We start from the raw sequence: 19,051 nt of genomic DNA on the forward strand, positions 1-19,051 counted from the left end.
CTCAGCACCACATAAAAATTAAAAAAATAAATAAATAAATAAATAAATAAATAAATAAATAAATGTTTTATGTCCAACTAAAACTAAAAAAAAAAATATTTTAAAAAGTAGGGTTTTGAGTTGCTGTACTTAAAAAAGAACTAAAATAAATACAACAAAGTTTGGGAATCTTAGGAGTTGAAAACAGGTTAACAATTATATATCATGAGTTATACATGGATTTTGAGCATAATGTCAGCATTCTAAGTTACAAGTGACAATAGACAAAATTCAGGATAAAGAAGATTTCCCTTTTCATGTTTCATAGGCTTTAAATCATATGAAAGCTCACTCATCTTGAGCAAAGATAATAAAAAACCCAATATATCTGGAGATTAATATTCTGTTCCTTCATTAAAAAATAAAGTACCAAAATTGTTACCTAAATGCCCAGGCCTGCAAAATGTACTCATTTGGTGAGTAATATGTATACCCTAAGAAAAAATAACCTTAGGTGCTTACAATCAATATAGTCAAAGAAAATTTGATGAGAAGCATATTTCAGCAATCCAGAACCTCTCTCAATTCCTAGAAAATTATTTTCCCAGGGCTCAGGATGGAGCTCAGTTGGTAGAGTGTTTGCCTAGCATGCACAAGGTCCCAGGTTCAATCCCCAGCACCACAAAAAAAAAATTATTTTCTCTTTTAATTTGGAAAATTTCCACTTTCTGCTCCCTCTACCTGGAACACTTGTCCATCTCAAGCCAACTCCTGTTTTAATTAGGTTCATTTCTTGTCATTCTTGACTTCTTAACTTGAATGTCATTTCTACTGACAAAACTTCTCAGACTCCACATCTAGAAGAGGTTCCATCACTAAATATCCATATGACAACTATATTTTCCCTATAATGTTACATTTTCACAATCTTTTGCCATACTTACCTACTGCTTTACCTATATCCCTCACCAGACTGTAGGTCTGATAAAGCCAAGGGTCATACCCATACTGTTATTATTGTATCAAAGGCACTTTGTAGGTTCCTTTTTAATATTTATTGGGAAAGAAAACAGAATGCACTCAAATTTTAACACCCCTTCCAAATGCAGCTAGAAAATGTCTGATTATGTGTTTTATAAATTATTTCTTTTAAAAAATATACATTAGTCCCTGGTATGTACTGTGGTTTTTAAAGATTTTAGTTGGGCACAGTGACACATGCCTATAATCCCAGCAACTCTGAGGCAGAAGGATCTCAAGTTTGAGACCAATCTCAGCAACTTAGTGAGGACCTAGAGATGTAGCTCAGTGGTAAAGCAACCCAAGTTCAATCCTCAGTACTGAAGAAAAAAAAGCAAAAAGATTTTATTTTTCCATGCCCACCACCAAGAATTTCTTTAGAAAAATACTTCAAAATAAGCAATCGGATTTAGGTTCATTTTTCCATTTTACAGGGAAGTAAGCACCAAGGACTTTCAAGAGCACCTTAGCCATATTTGCATTATCAGATACCACAAGAGACCATTTACTCTGTGTCTTAGTCAGGAACTGCATGATGTAAAGGAAAGATAAATGGCCTGAGAGGCAGACAAAAGTCCTGGCTCCAATCTATCCCAGTCAAGACCTGACTTCTGGTCTGCTCCAACTCCATAAACAGAAAGCCACTTAACGTCTCCAATTTCCTGATGTGCAGAGTTATAAAATTATGTCTGGTGATTTCTAATATCCCTTCTTCTTTTTCCTTAGAGAATGGGGATTAAACAATTTTAAAAATCTTATCCCACACATCGCATTGCCACTTGCCTGTATGCCCCCATTTCTATAACCAGTATGTGAAATGAAAGAATAAAGTGTTTACCATTAAAAGCATTGTTGGAAATCAGAGCTAGTTAGTGAAAATAATAATGATGAGAAAGTTTTGTAGTTTTATAGACACGTTTATGTTCTCAGTTTTATTGAATCATTAACTAGTAAGTTTGTGAACTGTACTCTTGTTTAATGGGATGCAATAACTGCATCAGGCCTCTAGAGTTCTTTCAGTGCACAAAGCAGAGTTCTGCATGAAACCAGTAGGTCTCAGCTTATAATGTCATTATAAAAAGATTCTTTCCTCATTTGTTTGATTTCATTTGTTAGTTTTTATCAAGAAAAACAAGAAAGAATACAAATAACAGATATTTCTTAATAATTACTTTATACTGGTTTTTCTAGCAACTGTTACCACTAATCTTATCCTACTCAGTGATGTTACATGACAAATGTGAGAGTTCTCATGTGTACATGGGGGTAGTAAAGTGAGTTAGGAAACAAAATGGAACATCTGGCCCTTTCCTCAGTGAGCCATAAGCTATCTTGGAGTCAAAGCAATTGACTAATTTAGAGGAAATTTGGAAGAATTGACATTATAAGAAATTAAGAGATGTGATTTAGGGAATGCCTGAACAATACACCCTATCAAAAATCTGATCAGCAAGCTTGCCACAGGGACAAAACCGAACCTAAGTCCACTTAGGTCTTTGAGTTAACATACTTTATTTCTAGTGAAATTTCATCATTTGATAACATTTAAATGGTAATTGAAGGAAGACATTTTAGCCATTTAACATAGCAACATAGGTAAGTATTTCAGAAAAGATACATTTGTTTAGCAAGATTCTATTAATCAGGACAGTATATATTTAAGTTTGGAAAGAAAAGAAGAAAAAAAAACCCTTCAGAATGAATTTGCCTATTAGAATAGAAGATCAAGGTTTGAATATTTGAGAAGGATAAAAAGAGCTAAAGCAGATAGTGGGTACTGAAGGGGTAAAATGCCTACTTTACAAGTTGAATAATGCTTGAACAAATATTCCTGGTGTTAAAGTAACATTCAGTGTTGTTATGGTTTGAGTGTGAGGTATCCCCCAAAAGCTCACATGTGAGACAATGCAAAAAAATTCAGAGGAGAAATAATTGGGTTGTAAGAGACTTAACCCAATCAGTGAATTAATCCCTTGATAGGGATTAACCTAGTGGTAACTGAAGTACAGGTGTGATTGGAGGAGGCGGGAATTGGAGCTTGGCTTTGGGGTATGTATTTGTATCTGGTCAGTGGAGTTTCTTTCACTGTACTTTCTAATCATCATGTGAGCTGCTTCCCTCTGCCACACTCTTGCTCCTTGATGTCCTGCCTCACCTCAAGCCCCAAGGAATGCAGCCAATTACTTAAGGACTGAGACCTCTGAAACAGTGAGCCCCTAAATAGACCTTTTCTTTTCTATAATTGTTCTGATTGGGTCCTTTAGTCACAGCAGCAAAAAAAGCTGACTAAAACAAGTGTGTGTATTCATTCATTCAACCATTTATTAAGTTTATAGTATGTGCCAGATACCGGGTGGGACTTGGAAAACAGTAGAAATGAGACACTATAGATAGGAAGATAATGTATATAAAATGTGCAACTGTGAAGAAGCAAATACAAAATACAAAAATAGCCCAAAGGAGATTATGGTCAAATCTCTATGGATCTTGAACAAGGTTGTTGAGAAAGACTTTTTTTTGAAAGAAGTAGCATGTGATCTTGAAAACTGAATAAACCAAACCAAACCTGTGACCAATGATGAGCCCTCCAGGATTTGTTCTAAGAGAAAACTGGGTTGGAACTGATATTCTACTGACCTCCACATGCATATCAGAAGCTACTGTCCTACAGGTGAAGGGAAGTATGTATGAACAGGGAAGGCATTTGAATTTCAAAAGCATGTGAAATTTCTGAACTTTTTAAAAGAGAAAATACAAACAGCAGTCACAATTTCCTGGTATCTTTGCTCTATCTAATTCAGAATGTTCAATCCATACCAATTCCACTACTACTACATCCATCAAACATCTATAAGAACTCCTAGTGTCTTTTGGGGGGTTGGGGGGGATTGAACCCAGGGGTGTTTCACCACGGAGCCACATCCCAAGCCTTTTTAATTTTCATTTTGAGACACATCTCATTAAGTTGTTTTGAGCCTCGCAAAATTGCTGAGGCTGGCCTCAAACTTGTGATCCTATTGCCTTAGCCTCCTGAGTCACTGGAATTATAGACATGAGCCATGGTGCCCAGACCATACTATCTTATATAGACTTAAAAAAAAAGTATATTTTCAGTAGCATCTCTGGTACCAAGAGATTCAGAGTATCATCACATAATAGTGAACCACATTTCTCTGGGAGTCACCAGTGTAGCCCTCATGTAATCAAAATTACAAGGAGTGCTGTTTAGTTCCCAAAAGGGAGAAGACTCAAAAAGCAACAGTGCTGTGGTTCCTTTTTTTTTTTTTTTTTTTGAACATAGATTCTAGGGAAATGCTGACTGTAGATTCACTCTTTCTCTTTCCTTTCTTCCTTCCTTCCTTCCTTCCTTCCTTCCTTCCTTCCTTCCTTCCTTCCTTCCACCCTCTTTGCATTGTTCTCCATAGAATTCAGATGATCCTAATAGGGATCTGAACAAATGATGGACAACATGTTGAGTTCAAGGTTGTTTGTGAACTTCACTGGCTGGTTCCCTTAGTACCACATACCCATTCTTTTTATTCCTCTCAGGACAAGCAATTCTAAAATGTAAATGTGGTCAGGCATGGTGGTGCATGCTTGTAATTCCAGCAGCTCAGGAGACCAAGACAGGAGGATCACAAGTTCAAGACCAGCCTCAACTGTTTAGAAAGGACCCAAGCAACTTAGTGAGACCCCACCCCCCTCAATCACAAAAAAAAAAAAAAAAAAAAAAAAAGCTGGGGTTATGGCTCAGTGGTAAAGTGACCTTGGGTTAAATCGCAAGTAACAAAAAAATCGAATAAAAAATAAATGCAGGGCTGGGATGTGGCTCAAGCGGTAGCACGCTCGCCTGGCATGCATGGGGCACTAGGTTCGATCCTTAGCACCACATAAAAATAAAATAAAGATGTTGTGTCCACCAAAAACTAAAAAATAAATATTAAAAAATTCTCTCTCTCAAACAAATAAAATAAAAAATAAATGCATGGAATATACACTCACTCCTCCAGTTTTCAAGACAAATGACATCATGTTTGCACATGATTGCATCTCATCCAGAACTTCTCTATGCTTATAAAATTTTACAGAGATACAGAGTAGCATGGGTTAATAATTCAATATAATTAGAATATAAAATAATTGAAGGGTGAGTAAGGGGACAGAAAGGGATGGTAGTTGCAAGAAGTAGAATCTTTTCACTAAAAAGGACTCATTCACAAATGTTAAAACTCTTACATTTACCTTGAGAACAATAACAAGCAATTTCTATTTTTTATAAATAAAATTGGATTCAGAGGATAGCTAGGGATGGGGGAAAGGGGAGATTAATCTAAAAGAAGAGAACCCTTTATCTGCCACCTATCTTACTATTAGACAGAGGTTACTAACAGGATCTGGGCCAATATTGATAAAATCCTTTCAATTTCTCTTAGAAAATAATGTTCTCTAAAATAAAACAAGATAGAAAAGGCAGTGCTTCTCACTTAATCTGATTTTTAAATATAATACTGAATTTAATCTCTATTCTTACAAAGAACAATAAGTCTGACTTTCAATGGATATAATTCATGAGTTCCTCATCAATTTTTAAGAAAAATGACTATACATTCCAAAGATGATATGTGAGAATTCAATATACAGAAAGCCACTATTGAACATAAATAGTTGAATTACTTTCTTGAATGCAATTGAAATAATCTTTCTATATATATTAGTTCAGCATACTTCCTAAGATGTCTTTAAATGACTGATGGCTTATTTTACATGTTGTAAAAATAAAACTTTGTTGTAAAAATAAAACTTAATATTTTCATATATTCAGGTAAGAAATAGCATTAATAATTGCACCTTGGGCAAATAACATTAATAATTTCATGCTGTGATAATATTTTTGAGCCTACATATAAGAAAAGGATGGATTTCAGGGCATTCTCCATATGACTAAAAGGCACTGTGCCTCCTTGTGAAGTTGAAAGGTTTCCTAAGATTTGTAACTACCACATCTTAACTTCTCTTGTCACTCAGTTCCTGGAACTAACTTAACCAAAGGGTTAAGAAACAGTCTATTGCTTAATTGCTTAGCATATGTGAGGTCATTGGTTCAATATCCCCAGCACCAATAAAAGAAAAAAAGAAAGGAAGAAAAAAGAAAAAAAAGGTCTATTCCTAAACAAATAACCCTATACAAGTAGAAAACAGTAAATAGTAATATCAGGGAAAAAAATAGAATAAGAAAGGGAAAAAAAGTATTTTTGAAATTTCTTGTTTTATGAGTAGAAATTTTTGATTTTTGCCGTGTCTTCACAAGTTTTTCTGTTCAAACCTCTCACTCCCTATTGCCACCTCCTTTATATGTTTCTGATTGTTTGTTTTTGTTACAATATAATATATTAATGATGACATGAGAAAGTGTTTGTGATAAAATGAGATGAGTAGTTTCCTGTGGCTGTCATAATAAGTTACCACAAATTGAGTGACCAAAAACAATAGAATTTTTTTTCTCTCACAGTTGGGGAAGCCAGAAGTCAGAAATTGAGGTGTATTGGGATTTCACTCCCCTTGGGAGTCTCCAGGGTTATTGCATTCTTTCCCTCTCAGCTTCCTGTGGCTGTCCTTATTTACATACAACTCTAGTCTCTAACTCACATTGCTTCCTCTTTTGTGTTTTGTGTCTCTAGTCCTTAGTTTTAGGGTCCACCTGGAATACTGAGGATGACTTTTTTCATCTTGAGATCCCTAATTTAATTACAGTTGGAAAGACCCTTTTTCCAATAAGATAACATTTGCAAACTCCAGGAATTAGGGCCTGAATTTATCTTATGGGAGCCAACATTTAACCCACTACAAAATGTCATGACAAGCAAGTGAAAAATACTTGATAGGAAATACATATATTTATATGTTACAAATGCTAGTAGAATCACCATTACTTCTCTTCTTAAATTTTTTATTTGTTCTTTTTAGTCACACATCACAATAGAATGTATTTTGACATATTATATGTAAATGGAATATAACTTCCTTTTTGTAGTTGTAATGATATGGAGTTAACACTGGATGTGTATTCATACATGAACACAGGAAAATTATTTCTTTGCTATTCCCATCCTCCTCCCTTCCCTTCATTCCCCTTTGTCTAATTCAGTGAAGTCCTGTTCTCCACATCTGCCTCCACTTATTATGAGTTAGCATCCAAATATCAGAGAGAACATACAGCCTTTGGTTTGGGGGAATTGGCTTATTTAACTTAGTATGATAGCCTCCAGTTGCGTCCATTTACCAGGAAATGCCTTAAATTCATTCTTCGTTATGGCTGAGTAATATTCCATTGTGTATGTATGCCACATTTTCTTTATCCATTCACCCAAGTTGGTTCCATAGTTAGCTATTGTGATGTGAGCTGCTATAAACATTGACGTGGCCACATCACTATAGTATGTTGATATTAAGTTCTTTGGGTATAGACCCAGGAGTGGGATAGCTGGGTCAAATGATGGTTTCATTCCAAGGTTTTTGAGGAGTCTCCATATTGTTTCCAGAGTGGTTGCACCAATTTGCAGTCCCACCAGCAATGTATGAGTATAACTTTTTCCTCACATCCTCTCCAACATTTATTGTTACTTATATTCTGGATAATTGCCATTCTGACTGGAGTGAGATGGATTCTCAGTATAGTTTTAATTTGCATTTCTCTAATTCCTAGGGATGTCAAACATTTTTTCATGTATTTGTTGACTAATCATATTTTGTCTTTTGTGAAGTGCTTGTTCAGTTCCTTTGTCTATTCATTGACTGGTTTATTTGTTTCATTGGTGATAACTTTTTTGAGTTCTTTGTATATCCTGGAGATTAATGGTGATGTTCCTCACAGAAATAGAAAAAGCAGTAATGAAATTCATTTGGAAACAATAAGAGGTCTATAATAAAAATAAGAGGTCTATAATTGCCAAAGTAATCCTTAGTGAGAAAAATAATACAGAAGGTATCACCATACCAGAGCTATACTACAGAGCTATAGTAGCAAAAATGGTATAGTATAGTAGCAAAAATGCTACAGTAGCTAAAATGGCATGGTATTGGCACAAAAATAGCATTGAATTGAAGACCAATGGAACAAAACAGAAGACACAGATACATGCTCATATAAATACAGTTATCTCTTACAAGGCAAAGGCACCATAAACATAAATTGGTGAAAAAGATAGCCCCTTCAACAAATGGTGCTAGGAAAACTGGAAATCTATATGTAGTAGATTGGAATTGAACCCCTATATTGCACCTACACAAAACTCACCTCAAAGTGGATCAAGGACCTTGGCATTAGACCTTGTGCCTACTAGAAGAAAAAGTAGGCTCAACTCTCCATCATATTGGCTCAGGAACAGACCTCCTCAATAAGACTCCTAAAGCACAAGAAGTAAAATCAAAAAATCAATAAATGGTATGGCATCAACCTAAAGAGCTTCTTCACAGCAAAGGAAACATCAAGAACATGAACAGAGAGTCTATAGAATGGGAGAAAATCTTTGCCACCTGCACTACAAGTCCCCTTTTAAAGTCAAATATTATATTTTCCACAAAAAATGAAGCAATATATGAACAGATATCTTTAAATTTAAAGTGGTCATTTAAATCACTTTAAGATATAGAATTACAAACTCCAATAAGATACTATTAATGTTACTTCTAAGACATTATAAGCTCTGTAAATTTGAATCACACATGTTGTTACATCTAAGAGGATAAGAGTAGACTTAGTATTAGACAGCAAATTCTACTAGAGTAATAATTAATACCAGTTCCCTTACTAATGGATAATCAGGAACAATGTTCATACCTGAAAGTGTACATGCAGATATCCTTTAAATATTGTATTAGTTTTCACACTGAACAAATATCAATTGCAATGTCAGTATTACCATCTAGAGATATTCTCACTTACATAATAATGTTTTGCCTACCTTAAAAAAGAATTGGGTAATCCTTGTGCCACCAGTCTGATCACATGGCAAAAAGAATATACTGACAATAACAAAATAATCATTTAAAGCTGTTCTTCAATAGCTCACTTTGGCATATAAGGTATACAATATACTTCCTAAGAATAAACTAGTAGCATAATCTGCTTTATGTTTTTATCAAAAGGAAATGGCATTCTAAGATACAGCTGCATAGACTATATGATGAATATTCAACACATGAGAAACTGACAAATTTATCTTTACTCCATCATTAAGCATTTTTGTGACAAGCTGGGTATTCATCCAATTAGGGGTCTTTTTTCTGTGTGTTCTTTTTGTCTAGTGCTTGTTCATGCCCTTTCTTGACGTCCTGCAAGACTAGCCTTTTCTTTTCTTCTCAAAATTTCTGATTACCCATATTGTTAGAAACTCATACTCAGAGAACTCTTTGCAGATAGGAAGACAAGACCTTAGTCAAAACTTCATTCCACTATCAGAAGCTTGGTTTTTCCTTGACCAATCAAAAAAATTTGTAAGATATGTAAGTTTTCCATTGGTAAATATATGTATATGTGTGTGTATACACACACACACACACATATTTAATTACTGTTGTTCACGAAGAATTCTGCCTCCTCTATACATTCATATTGCTCCTTGTTTAGAGAAATTTAAGTCCTTATTTTTTAACAGAATGTACAACTTCAAAAATTTCATATTCTCAAATCATTTTCATACATCTTTTACTGCTGTGTACAAGACAAAACATTTGATGGTGGGGGAGTCTTCTACTAGGTTTTGATAATACATAAAATAATATTCACCTAAAAGTTCATTAAACTCAGTCTGCAAAATAGATTACTGGCATTGAGCTAGAAAATAATACCGATAATAGGACTAAAGTGATCTCCAGAATCCTTATTATACTATATTAACTAAGAAGTTTACTCTGAAATTTTATTCATAAATTTTTGAAGTTTGGAAAACTTGTACATTAAACAATTCCATAGCTCCTTTTCAAAAATTCACAATAAAAATACTTTTCCATGTGAGGAAAAAAATCCATATGAAAGTACATCAATTAAGAGCAAGCTTAGCTCCTTTTTCATTTATTATGTATTCAGTGTCTTCTTTATGTATCTTACTGCCCCAGAGTTCATGACCAAACATCAATACATGTTAACACGTTTTCAATATTTATAAGCTAAAGGCTTAGATCCAAGAATTATCAAAAATTGTCCTGCTACTCCAGTTATACTCACCAGCATCTCAATTATAATGCCTATCAAGAGGCATCTTCAAGAATTTAGACGTGCAACAGTTTTCAAAAATTCAGTTTAAATCTGATTTACTCTTAGAATTGTCAAATGTTTCACTATCACTTCTCTCTCTTGAAATGCTTTCTCTAAAAGGAGTTTTGTTTGCTGCATAACAGAGTGCATAAATACCAAACTCAAAATTATTCTTGCATAGTGCTCATACCAAAATTAAATAGAAAATAGCTTTGCCTACTAATATAAATAGCAGTGACTGGCAAATAAGATAGACAAATATCAGAAATTCAAATTGTGTCAACAAAGATGAGTGAGAAATGGTACATGTTTTATTTACCAGCAACAAAACTTATCCTATTTTACTCAACATCAAATGTAAACTACTTACTTTGTAAAAATGAACGCAAGGGGTCTAAGTAGAGTATTTTAGCAAATGCCACTAATTTCCTATTAACAATGCACAGGCACAGAAAGAAGTAACATAAAAATCCTTCTGTCTATATATATGGAAAATGAATGTCATATTCATTTTTGTACTATGTCTAATTAAAATTTTATTTGTAAGATAATTTCAATACAGGATTACTGTCTTGATAGAGGACAGATTTCTACTTTAAAAGTACTGTTAAAATAAAACTTCCAATTAATGATTTAATAATTTTAAACCAGGATTGGAAGAATGAATTCTGGCTTGAAAACATTCATTTATTTTTAATTTTAACATGATATTTTTAAATCTTTAAAAGAATCTTTTAAAAATGCTAGATTATATTATTAGAGCAGAAATTATTTTACTATAAAATCTGTTTGATTCATGTTCCTAATAGATAGATCTTTGATCAATTAAAATTTCTCTAACTAGAAACTGAAGTGAGCACCTGAATCCTGATGTGTGTTCATGTCCAAATTGGAAGAGTCATCCCCATTCAAAAATTACCCCTTGTTCAATATAAGATGCTGCCATGATGACAACGTATCAGCAGCAAGCATGCCTCAAATGATTACTCCGTTTTTACAGTATTTCAGATATTCAGTTGATTGCCAGAATCAGAAAATCACAACTCCAGGTCAGTGTTTTTATGTTTTATTCCACCTAACGTTCATCTACCCAGCACACATCCTAGTCTGATCTCCAAATGAAGTATATTCTCTAAAACAACAAATATATGTAATGTATCCCTAAACAAAACAAGGTTGAGTAAGGTTGCTGCTAGCTTGACAATGTTGTCGAAGCTGTGATTCAAATTAGGGAAATAAGCTGGAGGTGGTTATGAAATGAGTTTCAAACTACAGGTTTTTGTTCATTCACCACAGAAAGGAAAGGATTCCCCTTCTCTGCTATGTTCTCTTTCTCTCTGTCTCTCATTCTCTCTCATTCTCTCTTTCTTTCTTTCTCTCTCTACCCTTCCTTACTCTTTTTTCTGGGTGACTGAGTATCAAATACATGTATACAAGATGCTTTTAATCCTCAGGATATTTTAATAGTTGATCTCCCTATTATTATGTATATCACTTAAGAATAATCAAATAATTCAACTTCACACTTACCCCATTGTTTCATATGTCCAACAAAAAAGAAAGAAACAAAATGTTTTATTAAATATGATGCTTTATTTTTGCCTCAAAAAGACAAAAACAGAAGTCTGTGTACTAAAGCTCATACTGTTATGTTATTTTTTTTAAATATCACTCAGTGACAATTCCACTTACAACAGAATTCTAGGTTTAGATATGATTTTGTGTAGTCAAAATTAGATTAAAAACAACAAACTAGAGAAGGGGAGAAACACCTATTTTCAATGTATCTTCATTGTGAGAGAGTGAGTGAGAGATATAAATCTTTAATATGTGATTCCCCAACTCGATAGATAGATAGAAAAATAGATAGATAGATAGACAGACAGACAGATAGACAGATAGATAGATAGATAGATAGATAAAGAGAAAGAGAAAGATATAAGTGTAATAAATCAGATTAAACCATTTGTAAGTGATGGAACATGATCACTGAATACTATACAATAGGTACTCATAAAAATTTTTAAATTTATTTTAACTGATACATAAAAACATAAAATTGTAGGCTGGGGTTGTGGCTCAGTGGTAGAGTGCTTGCTTAGCATGTGTGAGGCACTGGGTTCAATCCTCAGCACCACATAAAAATAGATAAAATAAATGTATTCTGTGTGTCCATCAACGACTATTTTAAAAATAACATAAAATTGCGCAAATTAATGGGGTACCATAGAATGTTTTGATATATGTGTACATTGCATAATGTTTAAATAAAATTAAACATATCTGTCTCCTCAAATATTTACCATGTGATCTCAGAAATTTCTGAGACATTGGGTTGTCTCCAGCCATTCATGGGCTGTGTATGTGAGCTATGCACATTTGAGCATATTAGGGGACTGTTTGGCATTACGCACTGTTTGGGCTGTGAGAAGCAAGTGTGCCTTTCCTCTAGCTCTGCCTGTGATCCCACAAAGCACCTGAGATGGGTGTGATTTGCCAAGATGTCAATCAATCTGCTGACCACAAGACATCACCAAGCAAGACTCCACCCTTTGAAACCCTACCCCTTGCCTTATTTGGGTGGAATATTCTATCCAATGTCTTTTCCCCAATAAATAGGGGGATTCTGGGTTCTCTCTCTCTCTCTCTCTCTCTCTCTCTCTCTCTCTCTCTCTCTCTCTCTCCAATGCTGCTCAGTGCGTAGCTGACCCTTGGGATCACTAAGCAGTCCGGCCCTTGATCTTAGAAACTCATTTTCGTGCGTTGCATGATTTCTTCACCGTTTTCTTAGTTATTGCTGCATCCAGCTCCTTTAAACTCAGCTCATCAAGCTACCCCAATCATCTGGCGATATTGGGTAATTTTTTTCTTAGGGTAAAGGACCACTCTGATTCTTTGTTATTGATATATCCATTTCTATATGTAGATATACATAGATAGACATCTCTCAATATCTCTCTAGATATATAGAGAGCAATAAATTTAGATATAGACAGATATATCTCAATCTACATAGATACATAAATTTTAAAATTCTTGTGAGTACCTGATATTTTGTATTCGGTGATCATATTCCATCACTTACAAATGATTTAATCTGACTTATTATACTTGATATAGGGACAAATATCAGTGACTTTTAGACGAAAATTTCTCTATAGAATAGTTTAAAACTATTGTCTAATAATAAAGCCAAATTTTTGTTCTTAGAAAATGTATTTATTAATAATATTGTATTCACTAGTATGGCAATATGTAAATCAATGGATGTGTAACTGATGTGATTCTGCAATCTGTATATGGGGTAAAAATGGGAGCTCATAACCCACTTGAATCAAATTGTGAAATATGATATATCAAGAACTATGTAATGTTTTGAACAGCCAACAATAAAAAATTAAAAAAAAAAAAAAAAAAAAAAAAAATAATAATAATATTGTATTCATTGATGATAGCTATATATTAATTAGGATATGAACTTAATGTATTTGTTTAGCATATACTTAAATACATGAGTATTTACTCATATGCACACACTTTGCATTGTGGGTTATTCTTAAAGTCTAAGGAGAAAAGGATATATTAATAGTTTTATGCCTACCTAGGACAATAGAAAAGGAATCCATGTCAAGCAAGTAACCAGTCTAATTAGTGAACCCCAAACCAAGGAAGTTGGGCTGCTGTTGATGTAAAAAATAACAAGGGAGGAATGACATGAAAATAAAAGGAACAATGTAATAACTGAGCTGAATTGTGACAGAAAAAAGCAATGACATACTACAAAAAGGGAAGATCCATGTGGATGAAATCCATATCATACAAAAGAAGACACAAAAGAAGATTGGGGGAAAGGGAGAAGGTTCAAATACATTAAGATGTAAGGAAAGAAAAAGCAGGCCCTCCCTTCTCAAATGCAAGGCTTCAGGTTTCCTAGAAAAGAGAACTTACTAGGAAAGGATTGTTAACATTCTGACCCAAGGGTCAGCCTTCAGGCTTCCTCTAGGAAAAAGAAAATTATGCAAATGAATAGTCTAACCAATAAAGTAAAACATTCTGTATTTCTGTTGAAAACTACATAACTGTAAGTATGACTACTATGGCTTTAGGAATAATAGTTTTTTTTTTAAAAAAAAACTATCTACTATGAAATGATAGGTTCAAAATAATTCTGTCATAAGTTTAGAAGTTGTTTTATAAAATTGAAAGATGATTAAAGTATTTTCCTTAATCTTTCTCCCAACTCTAAAAATTTCTTTCCTTTCCTTTTGTCCTTTGTGTGGAGGACAAAGCCTATCAAGATTCATGCCTGCAACACAAACACAACCATAGGCTTTCTCTAGGTCCCAACCCAACTGTAGATCCATCATTTCAAATGACAATTCCATAGGAAATCAATATTTTGAAAGGAAGATTGCTTCAACTTGTGCAGTGTGGACTGTGGAGGCAGTCGGTGAATTCAAGAAAGCAGATCTATTTGTATCTGCTGCTCATTCTAGCAGGATTGATTGCAGGTAACTTCCTCAGAGAGGAGGTAAAAGAGCTATTCATTTTTTTTTTCCAACTTGTCCCTCTATTCTGAACTTAATAACAATAGTCCTAAATTTTAAATAGCAGCAGGACATAAACAAACACTCTGCCCACTCAAAATACTAAATAATAATTTCACTTGTTCCTTAAAGATTGATGTTCTTTCTATTCAATATCTTTTCTTTCTATTCAATATCTTTTCTTTCTATTCAATAGCTCTTTTTATATTTTGTGTTACTAATAGTGGCTGTGATTCATGGACTTTACATCACAGAATATGCCATCTGAAAAAGTACTAATTCCCCAACTCATGAAACTCCCTTAAATATTGTATTCGAATGCAATTGTACTCAAACACAATATAAAAATCTTAAAAATTTTAAACTTGATTATTTTTTCTGCTTTCAGTATTTTAAATCAATTTTACATATTTTATCATTCTTTTACATTAATTTATGTTTTTCTCAGTATATTTAATGCATGATAATTAAAGAAAGAAATTAAAGTTCAGAAAGAAGAAAATATGACCACCATATTCCATCTCCCAAAGGTAGACATATCTTGATCTATTTCTTCTTATATTTTTCTTTTTTTTTTAAAGAGAAAGAGGGAGGAGATAGAGAGAACATGTTTTTTTTAATATTTATTTTTCAGTTTTTCAGTGGATACAACATCTTCATTTTATTTTTATGTGTTGCTGAGGATCGAACCCAGCGCCCTGCGCATGCCAGGCGAGCGCGTTACCACTTGAGCCACATCCCCAGCCCCTTCTTATATTTTTCTATGCAATTATTTTTATATATTTAATTTCATATTGAGGATACAATTTCATATGTCCTTAATAAAACCTTTAAAGCACAAACATTCTCCATATTCTTGGGCACTGATCATTAGTATCATATTTCAGGGGTTAATAATAATTTATTTTATACAAGTATCATAATCTATTTCATCAAATTATGTTAATATTTAAGTTTTATCAAATGTAGTATTTTGTTACTAGACACAATTCTGAGATAAACACTAACATGTAGTTCAAAAATCTTTGACACATATTGATAAATCACTTTCTAAAAGAGTTAAGCACTTTTTCTTAAGATAAATATTTTTTTCAAATAAACCTCACTTTGCCCATACCTGAAGTAGATCATCAGAACTATCCAGATACCTTCATGTCAGTGTATAAAATATGTCTTCCCTAAGAAGAGAAAAATAGAGAATGATACTATATTACTGAGTGAATTGGCCAAATAGCAAAGTAACAATCAGTTTAATCTTCAAAAGTTTGTTTTATAGCACAAGTCATTAAGACTCCTTAAGACCAAGGCCTAATAGTGATTCCACAGAAGTAGAGGCAGCATGCTCCACCTAAAGTATGGCGAAAAAAAAAAAAGAGAGAGAGAGACAGAAAGAAAATAGAAAATTAGGGAAACTGCGTCTACCATAATGAATACTTCAATCTCAGACCCATCAAGGTCAGGGGGGAAACGTATCATTAAGCATATCATGTGGAATCAACACCACCCATTTTAGTACACTCTATGTACTTGTATTGGCCAATTTTCTGAAAGAAGAGATTGGACAGTATTACCTGGTTAGATGATAGCCAAGAGCCAAGGGTTTAAGTTTGGGCTCTAACAAACTCTGGCATTGGCTTTGGACAAGTCAGATAACTCCTGTGAAGATTAGTGTTCATTGTGAACAGTTGGGAGAATTAATACCTCTCAGGTTTTGTGGCATTTTAATATTATGTGCTGCTGAGTCTGATTTATGTGTAGCAGATAAATTTGGCAGATTCTTTCTTTCATTTTTCTTACTACTCTGTACTCATGTACCTAAAAATATTCATTATCAAAGGTGGAGAGTGGGATATAGAACAATAACAAAAAACTACTCAAAAATTATTTGGCAGTACTGGGGATTGAACCCAGAGCCTTATGCATGCTAGACAAGCACTCTATCACTGAGCTACATCCCCAAGCCACAAATGGATTTTTGAATGGATTCTTTAACTACATGGCATACATCTTTAGTTCTAATGGTCAATGCTCTTTCTATTTTTAAGCCCAATCTACTCAGAAGGAGAAAATGTCTACAAGGTTTCTAAAAACCTAGTGTTGCTTCTTAGGAGTAGAGAGGCACTCAGAATAAAGGTATATAGCTCTGCTTTATCAAAATGTTGGTCAAGGCCACAAGCAGGTCAGGAAATCAATTTACTGGATCTAAATCAGCATTATTTTTTTTCTAATGAAATGAAATGAGTGCACTGCAATTAGTTAGAATGCTTAGAGTGTGATTTTTTAGGTTAATATGAAAATGTATTTCTCACCTAAGTTTTATACTGAAACATTTTGAAAAAATATCAGATTAGTTTATAAACCACAGAGGGTGAAAGGAAGAAGTATGCTTACATAAGCTCAGTTGTCCAGAACTTTGGATAGGCATTTATGAGGTGGAAGAAATAGCTTAGAGAGGATTAAGCAACTGTTGTCCCTGAGTCCATCTTTCTTCCACTGAAGCTTTGATACCCAGAGAAGTGGAGTCCAGAATAACCACCAAATATTGAGAATATGAAGACAGAAAATTTCCATTCCATATCTGGATTTCTAAAATGAGGCCGACTAGCAGTATGATGCTTGCTAAAAGGAGCCACTGTTTTTAGGTATAAATTACAACTGGAAAGTCTAGGCAGAAAAGTGTCTTGAGATTCATGCCCACTCCATCATCTTTCCTGGAATGCTGTAGGACATGTTGAGGATCCAAAAAGACTCTCCTAAACAGTGAGACACAAAGGGTAGGTGAAAATTAAGATATGGCATACCTGAAGGGTAAGTGGATGAGTTAGGGGAGGTATTGTACTGCATGAGTTTCCTAGAACAATCACTATACTCTGCTGACACTGAGAAGACAGATGGAAATTCATTCAAGCGGATAGGAGCCATAGACTATGCTCCCTCATTCAGGGTCAGGGAGATAAAATATCAAGACCATTAGAACTAAAGATGTATGCCATGTAGTTAAAGAATCCATTCAAAAATCCATTTGTGGCTTGGGGATGTAGCTCAGTGATAGAGTGCTTGTCTAGCATGCATAAGGCTCTGGGTTCAATCCCCAGTACTGCCAAATAATTTTTGAGTAGGTTCCGGAGCACCCCACTATTGCTGGAAATTCCTAACAAGATATCCTTTAGCCGTCCTGACTTGTCATACTCCCACACAGTGAAGCAGCACACGGGGGCAATGCACTCCCCTCGCCAGAACCTGGAGGAAGGATTTCCATCGCACGAGGATCGGCTACGGGGACTCAAACGCGAGAGGTTTGTCGCACGGAGGGTAAAACTGCTTATTCAGCAAATCGCCCCGCGGCTAGAGTCTGCAACGCGCACTGGGATAGAGACGCAGGGTTACAGCGCTGCAGTTTCTGCCAGCCGTGCAAGCACCGCACTCAGGGCTGAATTCTGGGTTCGAGACGGGGGAAGGAAGCGGTCCATCTCGGTTCTCCACACCGGTCAGACCACAGAGGAGGCCAGCAGCCACCATGTTGGTAAACTGACGTCACCTTCCCTGTTTTCGACTGACCGTAGCTCATTCAGCCATAGAACAGGTAATTTCAGGCTGCAATTCGCCTGCGGCTTGCAGACAGATTGCTAGGGTTCAGCGCCTGGGTGCTTCTTAGAATCTGATCTTATCGGAGCGAACACCGAGCGCGGGGCGGCCGAGTTCCGGCTCCCAGAACCGTCCCGGAACCGCCCTGGCCCAGGGCTGCGGAGCCTGCAGAGGCTGCTTCTTGGACCCTGTACTATCAGAGCATACACCAAGCACTAAGCAACCGAATTTCGGCTCCCAGAACTGAGCCCACGGGGACTGCTTCTTGGAGCTTACACTTATAGGAGCTTACACCGAGCACGGAGCGGCCGAGTTCCGGCTCCCGGAACTTCCCTGGACCGGGGCTAGGAGCCCGCGGAAACTGCGTCTCGGTCCGGGTCCTGCTAAGGGCCAGTCAGGACTCACCCGTTGTTTTGGTTGCCCGGCAAGGGGAACGAAATGCTGCCATTCGCATAGGATACCAACATGGCAGAGATCTGATGTCAGCAGAAAGCGGCGGAGGAGAGAACTTCATCAATACCAGTGGTGACATAAGCAGTTGGTCTCCTGGTAGGGGGGATAAGGCACAGTCACCCGAGTCTCCTCAGTTTGTCCTCGAGCCAGAGGGGAGGAACCGGGCCGCCGCCAGCGCCCGGAGCAGGCCCAGCGGCTCGCCAGCGTGGTGACC

General features: G+C 35.4%; 1 long non-coding RNA gene across 2 annotated transcripts in view; it reads right to left on the bottom strand.

Moving 5' to 3' along the window:
• The window catches only part of LOC131424775 (uncharacterized), a 48,071-nt gene extending 30,534 nt beyond the window's left edge, over window positions 1-17,537 (bottom strand). For both annotated transcript variants that reach the window (XR_009228309.1, XR_009228310.1), the window contains exons 1-3: window positions 17,191-17,537; window positions 15,917-15,977; window positions 8,294-8,402 (exon numbers count right to left, since the gene is read on the bottom strand). This is a non-coding gene — a long non-coding RNA (uncharacterized LOC131424775). The remainder of the gene's footprint in view (window positions 1-8,293; window positions 8,403-15,916; window positions 15,978-17,190) is intronic.
• Between the last annotated feature and the right edge of the window lie 1,514 nt (window positions 17,538-19,051).

This window comes from Marmota monax, unplaced genomic scaffold, assembly GCF_021218885.2.
Source record: "Marmota monax isolate L192 unplaced genomic scaffold, Marmota_monax_Labrador192_F-V1.1 WCK01_AAM20220418_F8-fsc00006, whole genome shotgun sequence".
Classification (NCBI taxonomy): Eukaryota; Metazoa; Chordata; class Mammalia; order Rodentia; family Sciuridae; genus Marmota; species Marmota monax.